The sequence below is a fragment of the Hibiscus syriacus genome, unplaced genomic scaffold (assembly GCF_006381635.1).
Source record: "Hibiscus syriacus cultivar Baekdansim isolate YM2019G1 unplaced genomic scaffold, ASM638163v2 tig00111206_pilon, whole genome shotgun sequence".
Classification (NCBI taxonomy): Eukaryota; Viridiplantae; Streptophyta; class Magnoliopsida; order Malvales; family Malvaceae; genus Hibiscus; species Hibiscus syriacus.
The window spans coordinates 670,143-680,636 of record NW_024063018.1 but is presented as its reverse complement, the minus strand read 5'-3'; the positions used below and the strand labels follow the sequence as shown (position 1 = coordinate 680,636).

Below are 10,494 nucleotides of genomic sequence, written 5' to 3'. Positions count from 1 at the left end.
TTTCAAAAATTTCAAATCTTCAGATTTTAATGAGAAATCTTTCTCATTTCATTTTTTACTTATAAAATGGCTTAATGGTCTAGCCACATGCCCTTCTTCAAAGTAATGATTCCTCTGTGGATTGGCTCCCTTGTGTTCCTCGGGTTCTGTCTCACTAAACATGATTACTTGTATTTGATGTTTTACTTCTACCTTTCACTTGTCGGGATTTTAACATCATGCAACTTCTCTTTTCATTAGAAGACCTGTCAAAATCATGCGTTTATGCATGAAACACGAATGTAATTAGATGTATCAATGTAATGCATTATCTTTTATGCAAATGATGTTCTCATGAATGAATAAATGTCAATTTAATCTTCATTTGCCTTCAAAGTGGCAAACTCAGTCTTCTTCTACTTGATCACTCTTTCCAGGGTCTACTTTATATACCCGTGTAGCAACTCACAATTTTCCAATTTGCATTTTGAAAGAGCTCTTTGATCTTCTTCTATCTTCTTGCCGTCTTCGTTTTCTATCTTTATTTTGGATAAAGCGTTTTCTCTCTCAACTTCTTGCTATGGTCATGAATATGACTGTGTTTCCTCATTTCCGTCCTTGGCTCAAATTCGCTTTTAGAGTTGTTCTTTCAGGACTCTGCCATTGATCAATGCTCAGTTAATTTGCTTTACAAGATAAGCTTTGCTCAAATTCAAGGTCTGCACCTGACACTTCAAGTTGCCAGACTCATTCTCCATGACTTCTTGGTCTGAATCTTGTTTTCTCATCATGACGTGGGTTCAGTCGTGCCCCAACCTTATCTTATACTGGTACAAGCCTTCAAAATGCCCCATCACCCCAAATTGTAAGGCTCATTCTTTATGCCTCCTTGGTCTGAATCTTGTCATCTCAACATGATATGGGTTCAGTCGTGCCCCCACATTATCTTATACTAGTACAGGCCTTCAAAATGCCCCATCACCTCAAATTGTAAGGCTCATTCTCAACGCCTACTTGTTATGAATCTGGTCATCTCAACATGATGTGGCTTCAACCATGCCCCAACATATCCTAACTTGAATGTTCTCATTCTGGTGTCACATCACAGCAGTATTGCCGAATATCTTGAGGGCTTCTCTTCATGTTGCCACAAAAACTTAAGAAGTTATCAATTTTTCTAACCAAATGTCTTGAATTTTATACAAGTTGTAATATGTGTCCCTTCTGAACCATGAGGTCATCTCTTTCTTGGTTGGTTACTGACAACATCAAAAGGAAATATTGTCAGTTCTATCATTCATCCGTTCTAATCTCTCAGATCGTCTTCTTCAAGATTGTGGAATGCTTCATATTCTGGAATTGCTTATTCCTCTTCTCTAATGGAGGCACAATGAGCCTCACCAGCTTCAAGGACCTTTCGCATTCAAAATTGTCATGTTTGAAAATGTTTTCCCCTTTTCTCTTATTTTAGGGATCAAAGAATGAATTTTTTTTTATAAAACATTGCCCCTTAATTCAGGCTCACAATCGAATCAAATCATAGACATGAGTTCATAGAATATCCAAAGAATTAATAGCTCTTTAATATTTTCAGGGTTATAGATATTTGAAAAGTGTCAAAATTGAGGAGTTGGCTTCAGGTTGGCTTCCTATCTTCTAAGGTTTCGACCACCGAAATGTCATTTCTTTCTTGATTATTGTGAACATCGCAACATGCCCTTTTTCCTTGGCTTGGTATTTTAACAGGATGCAGACAAAATGATGCAACTAGCATAATCCATTACTAGACTTTCTAGAAAACTTCTATTTCAGTTCTCTGAAATCTTTCATTTGTTCAAGCTCCGTAGACTCCTCTAACTAAGGCAATGCATAAATATCGATCTAAAAATAAAATTTCTGAGTGCTCGTGTGAAATTGACTATAACAGGTGTTCCTTAACTCCCTTCGTCCATCTTTACCGAAACTCCTTATTCATAAAATTGATTTAATTTGCCATTTTCTGGCTAGCTGGAATCAGCTTTATTGTAATTTGCCTTTATCGAGCTAGCTGAAGGATTCATCTCATCACAAAGTCTTTGACTTGACAATCACAGTGGAGCATACACTGAATTATCAGGTACCCGATCAAGGTCATGGTTTGAATATAATCTATTCATAAAGCCAGGGCTTTCGAGTTTCCTCTATAACCAATTGCCTTAGCAGAAGCTATCATAGTCTAGGTGTTGTTGAAAGTGAGAAAATCTCACCGTTAGAGTTCAATTTCCAATCAACTGACCTAAACTAGATTCACATACTCGACTATTCCATCCGTATAGACCATAATCATCATCGAACGTCGTCAACAGAAGTATGGTCTAGACAGTTTTGTTATGTCATACACACAAAATGCCCTATGTTGTCTGCTCCTATGCATGCTTGAATACCAAGCCTATTGTTCACTTCCTTATAAGAGGAGGAGGCTATATCGGTCTCTGTAATAGAATGGCATGGTGTTCAAGTGTATCTTCTGGGGGTGAGGTACAGGGTCCTTGTTTTATTAGGTTTCAACCTGGCCATTTTGTTAAAGATTTATAACTCTAATCATTAAATAGCTTTTAATTCAATTGACATTCAAAGAATTTCAAGTCATGAATTCGATTCAATACTCACCATCTTTAAAGTAACACGAATTCATTTAAATATCATTACAGAAAACTGATAAGAAAGTCCAAAAAACATGTTCAAACAAGATGTTGCAAATGAAAAAAGTTTCATGATGAACAAAATGATTTATGCGCCGTCAGGATGCCCCATTATTCTTCTGATGCAGCAGTGTTTGATTCGATCGGGTGCTAACTCTGGTGCCCCACTCTATTTCGTCATCCATTATTCCACTAGTTCTTGTGTCAACGTCCCATTTTCCACAAACATCTTTATCTCCTTCAACAACGGCCTACAATTCCCCGTAGAATGCCCCAATGCCCCCAAGTGAAAATCACAAACACTATCCTGATCATAGCTATGAGCAGAAGTGTCTGGTTGCACTTTTACTGGCCTTGGTGTGAGGTATTGACCTTTAACCAAATGGGGATATAGATCCGAGATAGAAGTTTGGAACACTTTCAAAGTATTTTTCGATCTTGGGATCTTCTTTGGATGACTCGAGTAACTTGTTACCCCTTTTCTTTTACAGTTGCGGGAGCTCTAGATGTGACATTCATTCACCTCACCAGCCTTTTCCTTTTGGTCAGTTGGACGTTTGAAAGTGACCTTCAAGTTTCCTTTGTTGATTGCATCTTCAATTGACTCTTCAGCCAACATAAGATCCTTAAAGCCATTCGTCGAGTTTCCCAACATTAACACAAAGAAATGAGCTGGGAGAGAATCTTGAAACATATATGATATTTCTTCTTCTAACAAAGAAGGCTGAACTTGTACTGCCACCCCTCTCCATCTTAGGGCATATTCTTTAAAGCTCTCAATAGCTTTCATCCTTATCCTTTGAAGGTCATGACGTTTTGGGGCTAAGCCTTTAACATATTGATATTTCCCTAGAAAAAAATCAGCTAGGTTGACCCATGTCTTGATCTGTTCTTTGTTCAAATGATTATCCCATACTACAGCAGGACCAACGAGACTATCTTAGAAGAAATGAATCAGCAAATTATCATTATTTAAGTACCCTTCTATCTTTCTACAAAACATCCTCAAATGTATTAGGGGACAACTAGTGCCCTCATATTTCTCAAAATTAGGCACCCTAAATTCATGTGGGATGACCAAATCAGGGACCAAGCTAAGTTCCCTAGCTTCTAACTCCTTGTGAGAGGCATTAACGACCTTCATATCTTTAACGGCTTCGTTCAACCACTTGAAATCGTCTTCAAATTACTCAAAATTGATGAGGCTCATCCCTAGGTCTGAGTTAGATGCTCTGGGGCAAATTATCGCTCTTGATGTATCAGTCTGATGAGATTGATTTCCTTTATTCTCCATTTTCTCTTTAACAGCCACTTGTGGTACCAATACCTGAATCATTTGATTCAATATGCCTTGTAGAGAACCTGATGCTTGATTTCTCGTATCTTGTTGTGACCCGACCAACTGTTCTTGCAACTGATCTTGTGATTTCTCATTAACTTGCTCCATCACTTCCATTTATTTGTTCATGATGATGAGGAAAAATATGAATGAATGATTTTGTTATTACTGTCACATAACCTCCCATAAGTTATTTCCATGTTTTCATAATTATTGCATATAAAATGCTTAAATAAATACATACAATGTAAATGCAAATGCAAATGCAAAATGCAAATACAAAAGGTGTCATTCTGGAGTGACCATCTTAAAATAACTTTCATTGAACACAAAGGTTTCGGTACATCAAACAAACTTTTACAGATAATGGACAGCTTTCACTCCTAGCTTTTCTATCTCCTTTAAAAGCCAATTTAACTTCCACTCATGCTCGGGGGTTGAGTTATCAATCTACTTTAATTCTCTTGCAAAGCCAGCTAAATCAACCCATTTGTGAGCCACATTGCTTGCTTGGGTCATAATCTCTTTCATGATGTTGTTCATTTTCTCTATCTTGAGTACTGATTCTCGGAGCTGCAGACACTGCTGTTGATTTTTCCTTGTAATAAAGTCATTATGGTTATGAAACTCTTGCATAAGATTACTACAGTCATCCACCATCTTTATTAACTTCTTGTTCTTGGCTTTAGTGGCTTCTAGCTCAGCTTCACTCTCTCGCTTGTGGCGTTGATATGAAATTTCCATATTGGTAATTGACCTATTCAACGTCTGATTTTCAGCTTGATATCTTCCCAAATTATCAATAGTTATATTGTCTTCTTTCTGTAATCTGTAAATCATGACAAAACTTCTAGGCTTTCATGCACCTTACAATTCTTTCTCCACTTTCCAACATCATTCTTCAATTTAGCGACCCCTGCTATCCATTCCTCTAGGATATTTCCTATGCCGACAAATTTAAAGGCGTGGTTGATCCTTTGAAAACTATCACACATAACTTTCATCATCATTCTCGCTCCTTAAATTACAAATCTGAGTTTCATATCTTGGCAAACTATCTTCTTCTTGGATGTCCTCACTGATACCCTTACCTTTGAACCCTTTTGGCTCCACCTTAATTGGATAATCAGTCACCAAACCCAGTCGACTCTACATTTCGAACTCCAAAACTTCATGATCCAAAAGATGTTGGACTCGATGTTTGAAGGCGGTGCAATTGTCAATGGAATGTCCTTGAACCCCGGTATGATACTCACAACGAACATTGACGTCATACCATTTTGGATACGGAGGCTGCAGAGGTTTCACAGAATGTGGGGACACTTCTTGGGCTTCTAGCAGTGCATCATACAACTCCTTATATGATATTAGGATATAATCAAAAAGAGAGCCACCTCTCGACTTGGGTTGGACTGGAATTTCCCATTTTAATGCCCCTGATGTGGGGAGTAGACTATCAAACACCAACGAGTTCTGATTGCATGGCTTCTTTTTATCATTCTGAACTTCTACGGTTACCCTTATTTCTTTGGTGTTTCTAAACAGCTTGTTGATACGAACAATGATTGTGTGTGGCCTCTCATACTGGCTAGAATCAGCAGGATCTAAAGTAGTCTCTTGCATATTTGACACCTCAAGGTTGCTTCTGTCGAGCTCTGTTGTAGAAGTCTCTATTCCTTTAGACAAAGCATATATCCTATCCATCATCCTGGACATCTGCTCTTTTAACTCTCTTATCTCCATTTGCTTTTTCTCAGGCATGCAATCTTCGGGTGCATATCTTTCCACTATTCTCGAAGCTTTCTTAGGATGTAACTTCTTAGCTGCGTTATAGTCTGCTTGATCACGAAACCCCTAGTTCATCATGAAAACCTTCTACTATGCTGACCACTCACAAATCGACACCTTTTGATTATGTCATGATCATGCAATGCAGATAAAGAGAAAAACCACGTAAAAAAAAGTTAGTACAAATAAGATAACAAAATGACAAAAGGCAACAATAGCAAAATAAGTAAACTAATAAGACAATGCAAAAATAAAAATGCGAGTGCAAATGCAAATGAAAATGCACGAGGTGTTAACTCCAAAAAGTGACCACTCATAGAACAACCGTTCACTTAGACAACAAGAATTCAGTAAGTACACCATGTAGTCAAAATACAACTATGATTCTTCATCTCTTAATTTCCTTGAGTCGTACTCTTCATGGAATCTAGTATTGCACTTCCAAAATTGTCGGCGTATTTGATCACCTTTTGATGACGTCGGATGTCCTTAAATTGAATATTGAAATCTTTATTCTTACCTCCAATGTGAAATGGTCTTCATGTCTTTGTGAAAGGTTTTCTTGTCCTTGGTATGACTGTATCTGTCCCTTGAGTCAACGTCTTGGCCTTTGCACCTTTAAGGAATCCTTCAATCAACTCCAGATCTCTTCATTCATTGGGTATCCTTCTTCATGGATCGTTTGAACATCTTTGGATCTCCTGGTTTTAACTACATGGTGGAGAATTTATTGCCTCAATATGGCCAGCCTTCTTGTTAGTCAATCACTTGCGAATTAACACCCCTTGATGACATGAGGATGCAAATGTAATAAAATCACAATAAAATGGACATAGAACAAAAACGGGTTAGTGCGCATAAGATAAAAAAACAAGATAATGGATACCGTAAACATCAAATAAACCTACCCTCACATGCTGGCTACCCAATCATGCTTTAGTAAATCCTACCCAACATGATATCTACCCACATGCTTTGTTATTCACAAAAAATCCTAATCGCATGTTTTTCTAGTTCTCATACTTATTGCAAAAATAACTTCGAGGAAAAGATTAGAATGAGTTTCCCCATTGTGTCTGCGGACGGAGATTCAATCATAAGACGGGTAGAGTATTGGTATCACTAACAGGGTCCTCGAACTGTCTTTTGCTGGTGCCCCCTTGAGCTTGCCAGACCCTCGACCCTCACCCATTATAGGTTTAAACGGGCCAAGTTCAATTCGAAAGGATACACTTCCCTATTTCCATGCGAGGAAACTCAATGTTTCGCTCGTAAACATAATACATGTACCCCAGAGGTTACTTGCTAAAGCCCATGCGAAGAAAAATAATTTTTCTCACGTAAGCGTAGCGTTCACTCCTACCTAACGGGACAGAGCACAGTAAGAAGGCTCTAAATATCGAAAGGTTGTAGCAACAGTAAGGGGAAACCCATAATCATTTGCCTCGATCCAAGAAAAACAACTGACTAAGGTCAGAAAACTGAAACACACAAATCACACGTTAGTACAATTATTTATTTGTTAATCAAATCACAAATTAAAATACAAACAAACAAGGGATCAAAAATCAAATTAGAACGAACTTATAAATTTTGTTTGCAAAGACAATTAATTAATCGATTATCGGCTTGACCCTCTAAAAAAGTCCCCAGCAGAGTCGCCAAGCTGTCGAAACGATTTTTTACGAGCGTCGAGATTTTGAAAACCTCATCATTTTTAATTATTTCTCTTTAGGTTTGATTTTTAATTAAAAACAATGTGATTTTAAAAAACCTCTCGTTTCGAAAAATTTGGAAATTCCTTTACGATGAAAACAAATATGGTTCGAGGAGTCGCCACCAATCTTTGATTAGGGTATGATTGGGCACCCAAAAACGTTTTTGTCATTTTAAATAAAAATTAATTTTAATTAAAACAACAAATTGAGGTCTGTATTACCAAAAAATATGTTCGGGAGTCGGTTACGCGTGAGGAAGGATTAACACCCCCACAGCGCCCTAAATCGGTACCTAGTCGATTAATTAATGTTTTTGCACTGAAATTTACAAGTTCGACTTTAATTTGATTTATGATCCCTTAAAACAATGAAAATATATAACATTCAATAGCACCAAATAATTAAATTAAAATTACCGAGCCATTAGAAAGATAAAGAATATTCGATTATTTAAAAATATCGAGACCAAATCTTTAGGTGAGTTCTAACGACCTTTTCTCAACAAATTTAAATAGTCGAACATTTCTTTTTCTTACGTTTTCAAATTTTAAGGTGAAGAATCAATATTTTTTAGATGTCACTAATGTGATACACTTTTAATTTAAAATCGTCAAAAGCGGATCTCTAATCAGTTAAGACAACGCACTTAAAACAATTTTAAATTAAAAAGGTATTACCCTTAATCCAATTATGTAATATGGGTCACGTGAGGCTATCATGTGAAACTTAATTAAAAAAGTAATCATTTAAAAACAAACAAGCACTTAAAAATATCATATAAAATAGCATTTACAATCAAGGATTAAATAAATATATTTTAACTAATATTAACAAACTATATATACATGCATATTAAAAATGATATATAAATGGGACTAAAAAAAAGCAAACATAACACTTGTAAATTTTACAAACTAATCATACTTGTCAAAACAAGGGTTGAATAATAATAAATAGAAAATTACCGTCTTAACTACAAAAAAACATAATAATTGAAGTAAAAAAAACTAATATACCACTTTAAATACTAAAACTAAAATAGAACTATGGTTAATAGAATGGACTAAAATTATAATAAACCCAACATGCTCAAAACCAAAGTACAACATCCGATGTCTAAACAGAAAAAACTAAATACCATGACACTTAGGACTAAAATTAAATGTGCATGAAATAAAGAGACTAAATTAAATGTAAAAACATTCGGTTTAAGGATTAAAAGGAATTATAAACAAATATTGAAGGACCTAAAGGCCAAATAAACCGTTCTTAATCAAACAACCCCAAGTCTCCTAAGCTACATCGTTTTGGGATTATAATTAATATTCTAAATTTGACCTAACAATACATAAGGCTAACCTAGTATCACCTACGAAACTAAACCCATTCTATGTTGCCATTCCTCTTCATTTCTCTCTTTCAACACAAATGCTACTCTCTTCTTCTTCTACTTCCTTTCATGGCCGATTGCAACCCTTAGCCACCATGGCCGCCGGCTTGGTGTCTATCTCACACCCCGACCGGCGATTAAAGGAATCACAAGGACGATTTAAATGATGACAGCACGAACCCCCTCAACTATCTAACTCAACTGAAAACTGAAACCCATAACTCGGGCTCCTTACTCCGGCGATGAAACCAAATTAAGGTAAATAATTTTCAGTCTATCTCTCTTTATTCTTACTCTTTTAATTTTAAAGTCACGATCTAAACACTAAACCCCACAACCCATATGCAAGATCTCTCGAACAAATCTCAAGGATTCGGTCTTAAGCTACGATGGTTCAAACACGCTCTCGGTAAGCTTCTAACCCTTATCCTCGCTTCAAACAAAAACCATACACATGAATCTTTGCTGGAAAATAAACAAAATGAGATAAATACCTCTTTATTAATGTTATGTTTTTGTTTTTTTTTCAAATGAAAAGAGGAAGAACCTTTTTTTTACATTGCTTGATTCGAATACAAGGAAAAAAAAACTTCACTCATTCCCCATTTTGTTTCGAATCTGAGAAAAGTATAAGTTCCCCCTTGTTTACCCTCTGTGTTTTGCTGCTGCCGAGACCCCCCTCTATGATCACTGATAAATTTCTGTGGTTTTTTTGTGGTTCTCCTCTGATTCCCCCCTTTTTCTTGCGTGTAAACTCTCCTTTTTATCACCCCAAATCCCATTGCATGTTGTTGGATTAGGTAGAAGTAGGTGAATTATTTCTCTGATTTGGTGAAGTGAAATCCCGAAAGTTTAGGGATTTTCGGTTGCTTTTTCTTCTTTTCTTTTTTTGACTTGGATGATAACTTTTGGTGATTGATTGGTGTTTGTTGCGGATGATTTGTGCAATATCAGCTTCAACAATGGCATGATTGTCGGCAGCAACTAAACGGGTCAATTCTTGATCCGGGTCACACTTGGGCTGCTCTTGGGCTCCGGGTTTTAATTTCTTCAAGCATGTTGTAATTTGTCTTTGTAGTTTGGGCCTGTAAACGTTGTAAAATAATAATATTAATAATAATTAAAATTTTATAATAATAATAATTATAATACAATAATTATTATATAATATTTATTTCCCGGATAAAAACGGGTGTCTACATTATTTGGACGTCGTTTCACTCGAAACACCCATTTTCACCCTACTACAGATTCTTAGATCGTGGAACAAGATCTCATGTGCGATTGCACATCAAGGTAGTATATGTATCTTCCATAGCTTGCCTCCATAACGGATCTTTTAGAGCCTAAATAACAATTTTTTAATCCAATGTGGAAGGCAAAGGTTTTCATGAAATGGTATTAACAAATGAATGACCAAAATACCTTGGATTTAGCCAAAAAGTGTGTGGTTGTCAAGTATTTTATTGTGGAAAGGGATCTTTTGTAGAAGAAAGTACATTATTATGCTCTGGCGTATCAACCAAGAGTGCTTGTGTATTAGGTGGATCATCAATGTGCTATGGTATGTTAGGCAAGGGTGTTGACACTGCAGTTGGT

The 10,494-nt window shown here is 36.3% G+C and overlaps 1 long non-coding RNA gene across 1 annotated transcript; it reads left to right on the top strand.

Annotated features, from left to right (window-relative positions):
* The first annotated feature begins 8,902 nt into the window (after nt 1-8,902).
* LOC120155714 lies at nt 8,903-9,974 on the top strand. Its single transcript, XR_005518991.1, has 3 exons — nt 8,903-9,153; nt 9,245-9,304; nt 9,850-9,974. It is a non-coding gene; the product is annotated as an uncharacterized LOC120155714 (long non-coding RNA).
* The last annotated feature ends 520 nt before the right edge of the window (nt 9,975-10,494 follow it).